Below are 18,575 nucleotides of genomic sequence, written 5' to 3' on the forward strand. Positions count from 1 at the left end.
CTATTCTGGCTCTACTTTAAATTCCCCTTGCTTAGGGATGATCACCTAGGCATCGTCTAATACATGTGAGGGGTGAGCCTTTTCCCAAGCAGAGAAGTCTAAGTCTATTCCAAAGAGGCTTCTCTCAAAACTCTAATATCTATTCTGGCTCTACTTTAAATTCCCCTTGCTTAGGGATGATCACCTAGGCATCGTCTAATACATGTGAGGGGTGAGCCACATACCTCTTAAGGAGACTTAAATGAAAGACATTGTGGATCCAAGATGAAGAGGTAGAGATAACTCATAGGCTTGGTCACCAATTTGCCTTGTGATCACATATGGACCACAATACCTAGAAGAGAGTTTCTGAAATTTTCCCAACAAGGAGGATAGGGAGCTCTTCTTTGGCTTGACTCGGAGAAACACCTTGTCTCCCTTTTTGAATAGTCTCTTGGATCTCTTTAGGTCTATATAACTCTTATCGCATTTGCTTAATAGCTTCAACTCTAATGAGAGGATCTGACTAGGTCAAAGGTGTAATGTATTCTTGCCCATATAATGCCTTAAATGGAGACATTCCCAAAGCTTCTATGATAATAGACATAGCAAATCCTACAAGATGCTAAATTTTAAACCATTTCTTAGGTTCTTAACTGTAGTAAACTCTAAGCATATCTTCAATAACCTAATTTACCCTCTTGGTCTGTCCATGTCTCTGGATGATAAGCCATATATCTAGGTGAGTACCCACAGCCTCAAATAAAACAATCTAAAATCGAGAAGCAAACTTACTGCCCCTATCACTAATGATGCGGTGAGACAAACCATGAATTACTATCTCTTTTGCAAAAATATGGATAATATCAGTACGCCTTAGTTAATCTGTCCACCACAACCATAATGGAGTCATATGCACCTTGCATAGTGAGGAGCCCAATGATGAAGTCCATACTAATACATTCCCATTTCATATGTGGAATCTCTAAGTAAGGATGAAGCTTCCCTGGAAGCTTAACTCTTTCTGATGTAATTTTCTGACAAGAAAGGCATTGCTTTACAAAATTCAATACATCCCTCTTTAAACTTGGCCAAAAGAAACTCCTTTTAATGAAAGAATAGGTCAACACATCCCTCTTTAAACCCGTCCAAAAGAAACTCCTTTTAATGAAAGCATAGGTCTTTGCATAACCTGGGTGTTCTGCTAAAGGGGTATCATGTGCTGCAAAGAGGATCTTCTTTTGGATCTTCTCGTTGAGGGAAATGCATTGCCCTCTATAATAGAACATGTATCCATCCTCCAAGGTAAAGCCTTCAAGTTTTGGATCCATGTTATTAGAGTTTAGTGCTTCCGAAATTAGCAAAAATTGAGGATCTTACTTAAGAAGACACTTAACTTGCTCTAGAAGAGGATTAGAGAGCATAGAGATGGATAGTACGTCCTCCTCTTGAAAGGGGAAGCAATACTCCTCTGGTTCTTGTATTTTGGTTGCTTTTTTAGGAATGGCATTATTAGGCTCAACCACAACCAACCACAACCGGTGATGCTATATGACACTCAGCAATGCTAAGCATGCTCTCCTGAGCTTGCTTTTTATGTTCCGCATATGTCATGTGATCATGATTTTCAATTTGGGGTGGTTGGGTGATTTCTAGTTTCTTGATTGGACTGTGAAATGCACCTAGTGCCAAATTAGAACTTGTACTAGAACTTGTTTCATCTTCTGACTTTCTTTGGATCATCAGCTTTTCATTATGTTTGCCCAATGCGACGAGAATGAATTTTCTTTCTGGTTTTTATATTCTGTGTCGCACATATAGGTGTTGTGGTTTGTGTGGTAGTCTTTGAGGTGGATGCTTCTGCATCATATATAGCTTTTGGCTCTTTTGGGGTTATGTCCTCCATGGGCTCTTTTTCCTTGTCCTTTATTTCAACCTTGCTGTCGACAGTTTGTTGTCCCTTGTTTTTCTTGCGTTTAGAAGGTTTTGCTTTCTGCTTTAAAGCATGTTCCTCTACCCATTTCGAGGTATTGTCTTTTGCATTCTTTTTTACTATCTCTCGTGCCTTGGCTTGCAAGCGTATAAGCACATTCAAGGGTACCATGGACAATTGTCCATTTTGTATGCTTAAGATGTTAAGAGTTGTATTTTGTGAGACAAGTTGCATTGAAGTAACTCACCTTGGGCAATCTTGGAACATGTAATCAATGCCACATTGCTCACACATGGGTTGCAAAGTGTTAGTGACTATGGGTTGCAAAGTGTCAGTGACTATGGGCATAGAAGTATTCTAAACTATGCAGTCTGCCATTTTGTGAGGTCCACGGCAATAGAAACACTAAAGTGTTTGCTTAACTACTTCTTGACCAGTTTCTACCCTTTCGACTATTTCTGTTTGGTGCACAAAAGATGGAGGTTTTGAGTCAATTGTTGATAAATTTGGACATTGGGTAGTATCATGACCAAAGGTTTTACAATATATGTAGTACAGAAAAACAGGTGCCTCGTACGCACAATGGGAATTGGGATGGTTGTAGTGATTGCATTGAACACAAGTCATTTCACTCATCACTTGGAGAGGCATTAAGGATGTTTGGTTTTGAAGGATCTCATCCGCTCTTAGAGATGTCGGTTGAAACCTTTTAAGCAAGTTTGTATAGAATTCAGGGAATGACAATTTCGAGATCAATTTTTCTTTAGCCATTGCTTCACTTGGTTTAGATTACGAACATCTCGTATCATGATCATCTTCCAACAAGTTGTCATCTAAACGTACTATTTCTTTACAACATTGATCAAGTGTTTTCGGATTGGATACAATGATCAAATTGTGTAATCTGTTATTCTTTAATCCCATCATGAAACATCTCTTCAATTGAGCATCATTTAGTTTCTCCCATGGCTCACATTGTGAGTCCAAGATTTTAATCTAAAGGATAAAATCTCTAATAGTTTCGCTTGGCTTATGCTCAATTGAATAGAGTTCTGTCATCGTTGCACTCCACCGATCACCTTGTCTTGAAAAGCCATGGATAAAGGTTGACTTCAAGGTCCTAAAGTTTGTCTTGATCGTAGGCATCAATGTGATGAACCATCAACTAGCTTTTCCTACTAAGCATAGGTTCAACGCATGTACCTTGGTGGGACAGTTTGGATTTCCACAAAGGCTTTGCATCGCTATTAAAACATTTGTATGAATTGAACAGGATGAGTTGTTCCATTATATTTGCCCATGATTTTTGAAATCTGTACGGCCGTGTTTTTGTATGAGTCACCGAGGCCATGTGTGAGTGCTTTTGTGGGTAGGGACTTAGTCCTTGGGCAATCCCCCTTCTCCTAGATTAGTCAATATATCCAAGGTGTGGGCATCTAGGGTTTGCAAAGGGTTGGTACCTACAGTATTTGTGGGAATGTTAGGTAAAGGACCAAAGCTCGGTGAGATTGAAGTGATAGGGGATGTAAAACCCAATGACACACTTGTTGTTAGCATGGCAAATGGTATTTGAAGTTGCGGCTAGGGCATAGATCTCAATGGCTCGAAGATGTCAGCCATTAGATTTAGTCCATATGTGAGCCCTGGCAATCCTTCTATTGTTGCAATATCTTGACGTTACTTTTTTTTTTGCTTTTTATATTTTCTCACAACCCGTTATACAGCCTCATGAGGCTTGACTTACTTTTCTTTAGGTCAAACGAGTGTTCGTTTGGCCTAATTAGCTTAGGCGTTACGCACGTGAACGATCTTAGAGATACTTTTTCAGAAAAGGTGCATGCTAGTAGCTTCCCAGATGGAAGAGGAGGTTCTAAAACCTATTTTCCATCAGTCTCGATGAATTCCTTGTTTCGCAGCCCGTTGTTTGAAGGTGTTTCAAAAGGAATTTGAAAAAACTTTGTATGAGAGAGTTGTAGTATTTTTTGAGTACTACAACTTTGTCTCTCTGAGTCTTTCATGATTTTGTCGTTTAGAATCTCAAAAAGTAGCCCAAATATGGTTTATCGTCGTTTTTGCGCAGTTTCGGGTGATTTTTAGTGCTTAAGGACCGTTTTTTGCCTCGATTTTTAGGTCGCATTTTGAGGCTACTGGTTGGAGGCCAAAATGATCGATTTTGACCTCGGACGGCTAGACCAATTTCGAAGAGCTAGATGTCAGCTTTTCGAACACTAGAGTGCCTTCATCGGATTCACAATTTAGGAGATACAAGCCTCCAAACTGGGTTTTTTTTAAAAATATCGACGGTCCCCATTTCACAGCGTGAACTAGCAAGGTGTAGTTCACGACGTGACACATACTTGATGGATTTTTATCAAATTTGATTTATTTATTTTGTTGGGCATGGGGACTATTTCATGCCCTGAGAGGCGCTTAAGGGTTTCACGCTGTGAACCCTTAAGGCGTGAGATGGACTTTACGAAATTTATTAATTTTTTTTAATTTGGGCGTGGGGATTGTTTCACGACGTGAATCCTTAAGGCATGAGACAAACTTCATAGAATTTATTAAAATAGATTTTTTTTGGTGCAGGGACTGTTTCACGCCGTGAGACGCTTAAGGGTTTCACACCGTGAACCCTTAAGACTTGAGATGGACTTCACATAATTTATTAAATTTGATTATTCTTTTTTGGTCGCTTGAGGCCTTAACTCGTGAGACCCTTAAGGCATGAACTGATTTTTTTTAATTTTTATTTTGGCCACGTGGGGCCTTAACCGTGAGACCCTTAATGCGTGAGTTCGTTTTTTTTTTGGCCGCATGAGGCCTTAAGTCGTGAGACGCGTAAGGTGTGAGACCCTTAAGGAGTGAGCTGATTTTATTTATTTATTGAGTCTAGAGGGAAATTCGAATTTACTTGTTTGGGGGGAATATTTTTTTACTTTTAAATTAAGAAGATATGGACATTTTTACAAAAAGGCAAGTGGGAATAAAAAAAGTCAACCTTTTTATGACACCCCCTTACACCCTTCATAAATGACCCCCAAAATGGACAATTTAACAACTCATGGACATCTACTCATTCAATACTCATTAGCCTTAATGAGTTATGTAAAAAAGTGATTAAGAATTAATTAAAGATTAATCCTTTCACTATTTTTTTCTCTCTTTTAGACTAATCAAGGATTCTAATTAACCCCTAATCACTAATTAATTCACACAATTGAGCACATCATTGAATAGAGCAAGGGATTGCTAAGCTATGTGCATCAACTAATCTGTAAACTAATCTAAAATAGGAGATTAAGCAAAAGAGAGTCAAATTTCTCTAATTGATGTAATTAGGTATTTTGTTGCATATAAATGCTCTAAAAATACTCAAAAACACTAATTTCGACTACTTACATGACCAAATTAGATCCCAAAAAACACATTTTCTAAAATTTTTGGCCTCTTAAATAAGATTAATCACCCTTAATGACAAACCAGTCCATTAAGAAAGACTAATCGATTTCAAGAATTTTTTGATACTTTTGAGAATATTTTTCAATTATTAAGCTACTCCTAATGCTTGCTAACACTCTAACACTCTAATGCATACAATTCCAACAAAAAACACACAATTTAAGCTAAAATTAATGATTCGAGTTCTATGTTTAACTCTTAAGAGAGCTAACATTCACTAAAAGTTGCATTCTATTGTATTGTTTGATGTAATGGATGCAAACTAATCCTAATACACTCTATGTGTAAGCCCTAGGAACATTTAAAACCACATCAACAACAACAAAAATAATAATTTAAGATAAAATTAAGCAAAAAACATTCTTTACAAAAATCAAAAAGAGAGCTATTCTACACCAAATCACCATCAATCCACATCTTTTTCATGGAAAGCCATTAATCAAGACAATGGGAAATGGGGAATGCATAGATTAGAGAAAAACAATGAAAAGAGCCAAGGAATGGTTGCAGGGGTGCCAAAAATGTTATGGCTCACCCTAACCCCCTTTGAAATACATCCAACAAGAGATTACCTAGTGAACCGCAACTGTCGTGAGGATCTTTCCAATGGCCGAGATCGTAACCCTTAAGGTCTCTAAGCTCTACAACTGCTTGAGAAGCAATTCCACCACGCCTCTTGCTGCACAAGCATTGTCACACCGCCGCGTTGCTCTACGGGTACTTGTCCCTCCTCTCACCTCACTTCACTCACACACACTCACTAGCATGCATTAGGGAGAGAGATTAGCAAGAGGATTAGCAAGACCAAGACTCTATTGCAAATGGGAGAGTCTCCTTGTATATTATGAGAGATATTCACTTATATACATGGCCATAAGTGTTCACACTCACTTAAACGGTGGCCGACTGGGCACTTTAGGCTTATAAGAGGCCTAATGCTATTACAATGACTACTCTCCTAATATATCCATGAAGTACATTACTTGGGATTTCATCCTAACTTGCTATCACATGCTCTTAAAGCGGGAATCGCCTTAATTATTCCATCGGACCATTACGAGTGCCCGTCCAAGTTGTAGATTTGGAGACCATTGCTTCATATCTTGAATGTATGACCTTTTGGTGTATCTACCTTGACTCCTTGATGTAAGATAATGGTGGTTGCTCTTGTTAACCCCAAGAATGAGTTAACATTAAGTGATGTAAATGTTTTTTGTATATAAAGGTTGTACTTGATTCTCTTTGAAGGGCTATTAAGCTAGCTAAAGATGTTTAGACTCTCTTTTTTTCACAATCATGCCTCACCCAACTAGTGGAGTTGTTGAAGGTGTTGTACATGATGACCTCAGAGATCTCTTGTGTGGTGTGCCTAACCTAAGATGTTCTTAGGTGAGGCCCCAACATAGGGGAGACTTTGGACAAATGCATGGAAGATTATATTGCCTTATTTGTGGTTATAAAATGAAAATAACAAATCAATCATGGCTTTCCTAAATCTATGTGGACCAGCCAAGGTGGAAGTCTATACCTTGCTCATTAATGAAAATAATCTTACATGGGAGAAAACCAAGGTCATTCTTAAAGAGAGATATTTCCCTATCGACTTGGAGTTAAAGAAGATGGATTTTTTTCTCCAATTTCAAAGAAAAGCCATACCTCTGGATGTGTATCATTTGGAGTTTATCCAACTTTCTAAGTATGCACCTCCCTTGATTGAGCCATAGTGACTAAGGTGGTTCATCACTAGCTTGGGACATCCACTTAATTCTAAAATAAAAGCCTTTTAGCCAACCTCCATCTCAAATGTTATGCTCTAGGCTAAGGCCAAAGAAGAAGCCATGCGGAGCCAAGCTAGGGCAAGACAAGCCTCAAACCAACCTTACCCTTGAATAGAAAGTGTCCATCTCTGCCTAGAAGTGGAAAATCGGATTCCGGCCAAGGTTTCAAGGCATCTCAGTGTGAGATACATAAGACCCCTCCCTCCTTTTCAAATCTAACTCTTGAACTTCTTCAAAGGGACAAGGGGGAGAACTAATGCTATAAGTGTTTTGATAATAATCACAAAGTTTGTGAATGTAGGAGACCCTTGACTTTGCCTTCCCCTTCTACAATGGATCGGTGTATGGATCCTTCAATCAACTCTTGTCAAAGAATCACAACTGGGCTAGCAAAAGTGTAGCTCATGCAGTCGCTCTGGGGGATCTAGAGACCCATTTTCATGCAGTAGTTGTGAGCTTTTGAGAGCAAAATAGACAATATTATGTCATCGAGATCCGATTGTTTTATCTTATGATACTTGAGTAATGTTACAACTTATGTATATACTAGTATGGTTATGTGCATAGTGGATGAATTAGTCTAATATGCATGAGTAGGTGATAATCTGTCCATGTTAGAACTCAAGTAAGTTATCAACCCTAAATGTCCCTTTTCAAGGGTTGAAATCTTATTTTAGATTGTATTATGTTGTGATGGATTAGTGTAATATGCATTCATAATGCATGATAATCTCTCCGTGCAGTAGTAGTGTGTGTGTTGATTGATAGAGAATAAGTTTTTAACTATGTTTAAAAAGGGTCACTTCTTCTACAAGGTTGATTAATAGAGAATAAGTTTTTAACTATGTTTAAAAAGGGTCACACTTCTTCTAGAAGGTTTTAAAAAAGCTCGTAAGAGAAAGCTCACTAAAAAACCAGACTCAATTAAACCCTAGTAAAATATTAATTAGTAAAAATTAAGAGAAAAACTAGAATTTTACTTACACTACACACAACTTGGCTTTGGGAGAGTGGGATGTGGTCTTCTAGATCTAAAAGCTACTTTAAACACACTTGAGAGTGGAGGGGGTAGTAGAAGGAAGCAATAGGCAACAAAAGGGAAGAGTATTTATGACAAAAACAAATTCCCAAGGGCTAGGGAAGTAGATGGCATTTTTTAGCATCATGAGGATAGGAAAGGTAAGTCTCCAAACAGTCCAAATACAACACTAATATGGTGGGTGGTCTTCTCACTTGGAAAGGTGATGGTGGATGGTGAGATGAGATGCATCATGTCCTTTTGAGAAGGAGTTTTGGGGGACAAATGGCTGGGGATAGGCAAGCAAGTCCCTTGAGTAGGTTCAATATTATTAATAAGGTCTAATCAACCAAGGTTGAAATTTGTTGCACACACGATATCCGAATCAACATTTACATTGGACCAAAATTTCACCTTTCAAAAAATTCACCAAAAATAAATTATTTCTAATTTTTAAAAAATAATTCTCTATTTTTCTTTGATTTCTTGCTAATATACCATGCCCGGCTTAAAATCAAGATTTATTGGGCATAACTCTTAATAATGACTAGCTTAAGAAATTTTCTAGCTCTTTATCCAATAAATTTTTTCTTGTCTTTTATTTACTACATGTAAAATTTATAAAGTATTTATTATTATCTATTTGTGAGTCTTGGAATCAAAAAATAATATCGTATCTCTTGATAATGCCCAACTTAAAGCATGTTCCTCTACCCATTTCGAGATATTGTCTTTTGCATTCTTTTTTACTATCTCTCGTGCCTTGGCTTGCAAGCGTATAAGCACATTCAAGGGTACCATGGACAATTGTCCATTTTGTATGCTTAAGATGTTAAGAGTTGTATTTTGTGAGACAAGTTGCATTGAAGTAACTCGCCTTGGGCAATCTTGGAACATGTGATCAATGCCACATTGCTCACACATGGGTTGCAAAGTGTTAGTGACTATGGGTTGCAAAGTGTCAGTGACTATGGGCATAGAAGTATTCTAAACTATGCAGTCTGCCACTTTGTGAGGTCCACGGCAATAGAAACACTAAAGTGTTTGCTTAACTACTTCTTGACCAGTTTCTACCCTTCGATTGTTTTTGTTTGGTGCACAAAAGATGGAGGTTTTGAGTCAATTGTTGATAAATTTGGATATTGGGTAGTATCATGACCAAAGGTTTTACAATATATGTAGTACAGAAAAACAGGTGCCTTGTACGCACAATGGGAATTGGGATGGTTGTAGTGATTGCACTAAATACAAGTCATTTCACTCATCACTTGGAGAGGCATTAAGGATGTTTTGTTTTGAGAAGGATCTCATCCGCTCTTAGAGATGTCGGTTGAAACCTTTTAAGCAAGTTTGTATAGAATTCAGGGAATGACAATTTCGAGATTAATTTTTCTTTAGCCATTGCTTCACTTGGTTTAGATTACGAACATCTCGTATCATGATCATCTTCCAACAAGTTGTCATCTAAACGTACTATTTCTTTACAACATTGATCAAGTGTTTTCGGATTGGATACAATGATCAAATTGTGTAATCTGTTATTCTTTAATCCCATCATGAAACATCTCTTCAATTGAGCATCATTTAGTTTCTCCCATGGCTCACATTGTGAGTCCAAGATTTTAATCTAAAGGATAAAATCTCTAATAGTTTCGCTTGGCTTATGCTCAATTGAATAGAGTTCTGTCGTCATTGCACTCCACCGATCACCTTGTCTTGAAAAGCCATGGATAAAGGCTGACTTCAAGGTCCTAAAGTTTGTCTTGATCGTAGGCATCAATGTGATGAACCATCAACTAGCTTTTCCTACTAAGCATAGGTCCAACGCATGTACCTTGGTGGGGCAGTTTGGATTTCCACAAAGGCTTCGCATCGCTATTAAAACATTTGTATGAATTGAACAGGATGAGTTGTTCCATTATATTTGCCCATGATTTTTGAAATCTGTACGGCCGTGTTTTTGTATGAGTCACTGAGGCCATGTGTGAGTGCTTTTGTGGGTAGGGACTTAGTCCTTGGGCAATCCCCCTTCCTAGATTAGTCAATATATCCAAGGTGTGGGCATCTAGGGTTTGCAAAGGGTTGGTACCTATAGTATTTGTGGGAATGTTAGGTAAAGGACCAAAGCTCGGTGAGATTGAAGTGATAGGGGATGTAAAACCCAATGACACGCTTGTTGTTAGCATGGCAAATGGTATTTGAAGTTGCAGCTAGGGCATAGATCTCAATGGCTGGAAGATGTAAGCCATTAGGTTTAGTTCGTATGTGAGCCCTGGCAATCCTTCTATCGTTTGCAATATCTTGACATTACTTTTTTTTCTGCTATTTATATTTTCTCACAACCCGTTATACAGCCTCATGAGGCTTGACGTACTTTTCTTTAGGTCAAATGAGTGTCTATTTGCCCTAATTAGCTTAGGCGCTACACGCACGTGAACGATCTTAGAGATATTTTTTCAGAAAAGGTGCATGCTAGTAGCTTCCCAGATGGAAGAGGAGGTTCTAAAACCTATAACTTTGTATGAGAGAGTTGTATTATTTTTTGAGTACTACAACTTTGTCTCTCTGAGTCTTTCGTGATTTTGTCGTTTAGACTCTCAGAAAGTAGCCCAAATATGGTTTACCGTCGTTTTTGCGATGTTTCGAGTGATTTCTAGTGCTTAAGGACCGTTTTTTGCCTCGATTTTTAGGTCGCATTTTGAGGCTGCTGGTTGGAGGCCAAAATGATCGATTTTGACCTCGGACGGTTAGACCAATTTCGAAGAGCTAGATGTCAGCTTTTCGATGAACACTAGAGCGCCTTCATCGGATTCACAATTCAGGAGATACAAGCCTCCAAACTGGGCTTTTTTTTAAAGAATATCGACGGTCCCCATTTCACAGCGTGAACTAGGAAGGTGCAGTTCACGACGTGACACATACTTGATGGATTTTTATCAAATTTGATTTATTTATTTTGTTGGGCATGGGGACTATTTCATGCCCTGAGAGGCGCTTAAGGGTTTCACGGTGTGAACCCTTAAGGTGTGAGATGGACCTCAAGGAATTTATTAAATTTATTTTTATTTTTATTTGGGCGTGGGGAGTGTTTCACGCCGTGAGACGCTTAAGTATTTCACACCGTGAACCCTTAAGACTTGAGATAGACTTCACATAATTTATTAAATTTGATTATTCTTTTTTGGTCGCTTGAGGCCTTAACTCGTGAGACCCTTAAGGCATGAACTGATTTTTTTTTAATTTTTATTTTGGCCATGTGGGGCCTTAACCGTGAGACCCTTAATGCGTGAGTTCATTTTTTTTTTGGCCGCATGAGGCCTTAAGTCGTGAGACGCGTAAGGTGTGAGACCCTTAAGGAGTGAGCTGATTTTATTTATTTATTGAGTCTAGAGGGAAATTCAAATTTACTTGTTTGGGGGGAATATTTTTTTAATTTTAAATTAAGAAGATATGGACATTTTTTACAAAAAGGCAAGCGGGAATAAAAAAAGTCAACCTTTTTATGACACCCCCTTACACCCTTCATAAATGACCCCCAAAATGGACAATTTAACAACTCATGGACATCTACTCATTCAATACTCATTAGCCTTAATGAGTTATGTAAAAAAGTGATTAAGAATTAATTAAAGATTAATCCTTTCACTATTTTTTTCTCTTTTAGACTAATCAAAGATTCTAATTAACCCCTAATCACTAATTAATTCACACAATTGAGCACATCATTGAATAGAGCAAGGGATTACTAAGCTATGTGCATCAACTAATCTGTAAACTAATCTAAAATAGGAGATTAAGCAAAAGAGAGTCAAATTTCTCTAATTGATGTAATTAGCTATTTTGATGCATATAGATGCTCTCAAAATACTCAAAAACACTAATTTCGACTACTTACATGACCAAATTAGATCCCAAAAAACACATTTTCTAAAATTTTTTGCCTCTTGAACAAGATTAATCACCCTTAATGACAAACCAGTCCATTAAGAAAGATTAATCGATTTCAAGAATTTTTTGATGTTTTTGAGAATTTTTTTCAATTATTAAGCTACTCCTAATGCTTGCTAACACTCTAACACTCTAATGCATACAATTCCAACAAAAAACACACAATTTAAGCTAAAATTAATGATTCGAGTTCTATGTTTAACTCTTAAGAGAGCTAACATTCACTAAAAGTTGCATTCTATTGTATTGCTTGATGTAATGGATGCAAACTAATCCTAATACAGTCTATGTGTAAGCCCTAGGAACATTTAAAACCACATTAACAACAACAAAAATAATAATTTAAGCTAAAATTAAGCAAAAAATATTCTTTACAAAAACTAAAAAGAGAGCTATTCTACACCAAATCACCATCAAATCCACATCTTTTTCATGGGAAACCATTAATCAGGGGACAATGGGCAATGGGGAATGCATAGATTAAAGAAAAACGATGAAAAGAGCCAAGGAATGGTTCCTCCGCAGCGGTGCCAAAAATGTTATGGCTCACCCTAACCCCCTTTGAAAAACATCCAACAAGAGATTACCTAGTGAACCGCAACTGTCGTGAGGATCTTTCCAATGGCCGAGATCGTAACCCTTGAGGTCTCTAAGCTCTACAACTCCTTGATTGAGAAGCAATTCCACCACTCCTCTTGCTCTACAGGTACTTGTCCCTCCTCTCACCTCCACACTCACTAGCATGCATTAGGGAGAGAGATTAGCAAGACCAAGACTCTATTGCAAATGGGAGTCTCTCCTTGCATATTATGAGAGATATTCACTTATATACATGGCCATAAGTGTTCACACTCAAACTGTGGCCGATTGGGCACTTTAGGCTTATAAGAGGCCTAATGCTATTAAAATGACTACTCTCCTAATATATCCATGAAGTACATTACTTGGGATTTCATCCTAACTTGCTATCACATGCTCTTAAAGCGGGAATTGCCTTAATTATTCCATCGGACCATTACGAGTGCCCGTCGTCCAAGTTGTAGATTTGGAGACCATTGCTTCATATCTTAAATGTATGACCTTTTTTGTATCTACCTTGACTCCTTGATGTAAGATAATGGTGGTTGCTCTTGTTAACCCCACGAATGAGTTAACATTAAGTGATGTAAATGTTTTTTGTAGGTTGTACTTGATTCTTTCTCTTTGAAGGGCTATTAAGCTAGCTAAAGATGTTTAGACTCTCTTTTTTTCACAATCATGCCTCACCCAACTAGTGGAGTTGTTGAAGGTGTTGTACATGATGACCTCAGAGATCTCTTGTGTGGTGTGCCTAACCTAAGATGTTCTTAGGTGAGGCCCCAACGTAGGGGAGACTTTGGACAAATGCATGGAAGATTATATTGCCTTATTTGTGGTTATAAAATGAAAATAACAAATCAATCATGGCTTTCCTAAATCTATGTGGACCGGCCAAGGTGGAAGTCTATACCTTGCTCATTAATGAAAATAATCTTACATGGGAGAAAATCAAGGTCATTCTTAAAGAGAGATATTTCCCTATCGACTTGGAGTTAAAGAAGATGGATTTTTTTCTCCAATTTCAAAGAAAAGCCATACCTCTGGTGGATGTGTATCATTTGGAGTTTATCCAACTTTCTAAGTATGCACCTCCCTTGATTGAGCCATAGTGACTAAGGTGGTTCATCACTAGCTTGGGACATCCACTTAATTCTAAAATAAAAGCCTTTTAGCCAACCTCCATCTCAAATGTTATGCTCTAGGCTAAGGCCAAAGAAGAAGCCATGCGGAGCCAAGCTAGGGCAAGACAAGCCTCAAACCAACCTTACCCTTGAATAGAAAGTGTCCATCTCTGCCTAGAAGTGGAAAATCGGATTCCGGCCAAGGTTTCAAGGCACCTCAGTGTGAGATACATAAGACCCCTCCCTCCTTTTCAAATCTAACTCTTGAACTTCTTCAAAGGGACAAGGAGGAGAACTGATGCTATAAGTGTTTTGATAATAATCACAAAGTTTGTGAATGTAGGAGACCCTTGACTTTGCCTTCCCCTTCTACAATGGATCGGTGTCTGGATCCTTCAATCAACTCTTGTCAAAGAACCACAACTGGGCTAGCAAAAGTGTAGCTCATGCAGTCGCTCTGGGGGATCTAGAGACCCATTTTCATGCAGTAGTTGTGAGATTTTGAGAGAAAAGTAGACAATATTATGTCATCGAGATCCTGACCACCCTCAAAGGTATAAGTTTTTACCTTGACTTTTGATTTGATTAAAGGAGTTCGCGTTCATTAATGTCTCCTCAGTGTCTAAAGGTGCTTGGTGTCAAGGCTAGAGAAACTACGAAGTTCATTTATGTATCCTCAATGTTTGAAGATGCTTGGTGTTAAGGCTAGAGAAACTAAGTGGTCATTAAAGATAGAAAATGGCCAACGAACATCTAGAATTTTCTAAGTCACAAAACAGATGAAATTCCATTTCTCCTTGATGGTACCACCCTACCTCGAGCTTTCAAGGTTATTCCTTTGGGAATCTTTCATGGAATCTAGGAAGAATGATATCGACATTTGTTATATGACGAGACGTGTGTCTTTCTTGGATGCATCCTCCTAGTAGAGTGCAAGGAAATGGGGTTCATGGTAATGCCATGTTGCATATAGCAAAAGAGGGGATGCGTGTCTTTCTTGGTGTCTTTCTTGGATGTATACTCCAATAGAGTGCAAGGAAATAGGGTTCATGTGGTAAGGCCATGTTGCATGTAGTAAAAGCTACCCATTCAGTTAAAGGTCTTCAAAAGGGATTAGCCTTGTATGATGTGAAATTTAAGGCCATGTTGCATGTAGTAAAAGATGTTCGTTTCTTCGAAAAGGATTAGCCTTGTATGCTGTGAAATTGAATAAAGATGATGATAAGTCTCCAAAATGGGAACCTCAATGGCTTAGCCAATATTTATACCTATTCCCAGAGGAGCTTGCAAAATTGCTACCTTGTAGGGAAGTTGATCATGAGATAGAGATAGAGCCTGGCTCTCAGCCCAGTGGGGTCAAAAGAGCTTATAAGATATCAATGCCAAAAGCAATTGAGCTAAAGGAGAAACTCTCTCAATTAAATAGACAAGCGTTTATTCAACCTATACCCTTGGGGAGAACCATCTCGTTCAAAAGAAAAGAGATGGCACCCTAAGACTTTGTGTGGATTAGAGAGGTCTTAACCAATGTAGACCACAAGAATAAATATCACATTTCTCGCATTGATGAGTTTTTTTATAGGTTTCATGGTGTCAAGTACTTTAATTAAATAGACTTGAAATCTTGGTACTATCAAGTCAACATTCGAGAGTAGGACATTCATAAATCTACATTCAATTCCCACTATGCTCATTATGAATTTAAGGTGATGCATTTTGGATTAACTATGCTCCAACCACTTTTATATCTAACATCTTTTGAGAGTAGTTGGATGATTTTGTGCTTGTGTTCTTTGATGATTATTTGGGTGTATTCTAAGAATGAACAGGAGCATTAGATGACTTTTTTACACCTTAAAAAAAAAGAGGGGGTAGCAACGCCAATCACCCCTTTTTTTAAGATCCAAAAAGTCATCCAAACATAGGCTTGTTTACAATCATTTGTACCATTTTTGGGCCTTTTGAGCTCATTTTTGATGTCAAAAGTGTAAAATTCTAGAAAAAGTTGGTAGCATTATGATGGATTTTTCAAGCACCTAAAGTCCATTTTCTTATCTCATGAGCATAGGGAGCCCCCTTTCTTTTTTTAACACTAGTCGGCATGAAGGCATTGAGGCTATGGGTACACAGTGGCATTTGGATGCATGTAGCACGAAGGAAAAGAAGAATAGGGTGTTGTAAATACTAGAGTTCACTTATGCATTGGTAGCATGCAGGATGGAGGCTAAGATGCAAGTGGGCATGGCATGTATAATAGGGGAGACATTAATAGATTGTATATAAAGAAGCATGGAGGCATGGGAGAAGAGTAATGCTGGAGACAGAGGAGTGAGTGAAGAAGGAATACACACAAAAAGGACATAGCTAATGCAATTGGAGATGGCATGTATAGGGGATGAGCATGTTGAAAAACAAGGTGTCATAGTGGCACAAAGATCAAATGGGTTAAGATAGTAGTCACAATGTTTTGAATTTTATGTAGGGAAAAATCTATGTTTGTGTATAGGAGTGTTGGGTTTTGTGCATAATAAATTGTAACTTTTCAACCCCAAATATCGCTTTTCAAGTGTTGTTTTAGATTGTTTTATCTTATGATACTTGAGTAATGTTACAACTATTGTATATACTAGTATGGTTATGTGCATAGTGGATGAATTAGTCTAATATGCATGAGTAGGTGATAACCTTTCAATGTTACAACTCAAGTAAGTTATCAACCCTAAATGTCCCTTTTCAAGTGTTGAAATCTCATTTTAGATTGTATTATCTTGTGATGGATTAGTGTAATATGCATACATAATGCATGATAATCTCTCCGTGCAGTAGTAGTGTGTGTGTTGATTGATAGAGAATAAGTTTTTAACTATGTTTAAAAAGGGTCACACTTCTTCTACAAGGTTGATTGATAGAGAATAAGTTTTTAACTATGTTTAAAAAGGGTCACACTTCTTCTAGAAGGTTTAAAAAAAGCTTGTAAGAAAAAGCTCACTAAAAAACCAGACTCAATTAAACCCTAGTAAAATATTAATTAGTAAAAATTAAGAGAAAAACTAGAATTTTACTTACACTACACACAACTTGGCTTTGGGAGAGTGGGATGTGGTCTTCTAGCTCTAAAAGCTACTTTAAACACACTTGAGAGTGGAGGGGGTAGTAGAAGGAAGCAATAGGCAACAAAAGGGAAGAGTATTTATGACAAAAACAAATTCCCAAGGGCTAGGGAAGTAGATGGCATTTTTCAGCAGCATGAGGATAGGAAAGGTAAGTCTCCAAACAGTCCAAATACAACACTAATATGGTGGGTGGTCTTCTCACTTGGAAAGGTGATGGTGGGATGAGATGCATCATGTCCTTTTAAGAAGGAGTTTTGGGGGACAAATGGCTGGGGATAGGCAAGCAAGTCCCTTGAGTAGGTTCAATATTATTAATAAGGTCTAATTAACCAAGGTTAAAATTTGTTGCACACACGTTGATATCCGAATCAACATTTACATTGGACCAAAATTTCACCTTTCACAAAAATCACCAAAAATAAATTATTTCTAATTTTTAAAAATAATTTTCTATTTTTCTTTGATTTCTTGCTAATATACCATGCCCAGCTTGAAATCAAGATTTATCGGGCATAACTCTTAATAATGACCAGCTTAAGAAATTTTCTAGCTCTTTATCCAATAATTTTTTTCTTGTCTTTTATTTACTATATCATGTAAAATTTATAAAGTATTTATTATTATCTATTTGTGAGTCTTGGAATCAAAAAATAATATCGTATCTCTTGATAATGCCCAACTTAAGAATTTTCCTAGCCTGCTACTACTGGGGAAAAGTTCAGAAGTTCAATTTTTATAATATAGGAGTGTAGTAAAAGAAAATGGCTAAGGTCATTAGTTTTGGAGGAACCTTACGTTCTTCCCTCCTTAAAAAGAACGAGCTGTTCTCAACTCGAAAAATGGGATAGGCGTGTCGAATACCATCAGCCTTTTCCCAAGCAGAGACGTCTTTTCCAAAGAGACTTCTCTCAAAACTCTAATATCTATTCTGGCTCTACTTTAAATTCCCCTTGCTTAGGGATGATCACCTAGGCATCATCTAATACATGTGAGGGGTGAGCCACATACCTCTTAAGGAGACTTACATGAAAGACATTGTGGATCCAAGATGAAGAGGTAGAGATAACTCATAGGCTTGGTCACCAATTTGCCTTGTGATCACATATGGACCACAATACCTAGAAGAGAGTTTCTGAAATTTTCCCAACAAGGAGGATAGGGAGCTCTTCTTTGGCTTGACTCGGAGAAACACCTTGTCTCCCTTTTTGAATAGTCTCTTGGATCTCTTTAGGTCTATATAACTCTTATCGCATTTGCTTAAATAGCTTCAACTCTAATGAGAGGATCTGACTAGGTCAAAGGTGTAATGTATTCTTGCCCATATAAGGCCTTAAATGGAGACATTCTCAAAGCTTCTATGATAATAGACATAGCAAATCCTACAAGATGCTAAATTTTAAACCATTTCTTAGGTTCTTAACTGTAGTAAACTCTAAGCATATCTTCAATAACCTAATTTACCCTCTTGGTCTGTCCATGTCTCTGGATGATAAGCCATATATCTAGGTGAGTACCCACAGCCTCAAATAAAACAATCTAAAATCGAGAAGCAAACTTACTATCCCTATCACTAATGATAAGCCATATATCTAGGTGAGTACCCAGAACCTCAAATAAAACAATCTAAAATCGAGAAGCAAACTT

Source organism: Cibotium barometz, chromosome 26, assembly GCF_041138505.1.
Source record: "Cibotium barometz isolate CiBa-2024 chromosome 26, ASM4113850v1, whole genome shotgun sequence".
In the NCBI taxonomy this organism is placed as follows: Eukaryota; Viridiplantae; Streptophyta; class Polypodiopsida; order Cyatheales; family Cibotiaceae; genus Cibotium; species Cibotium barometz.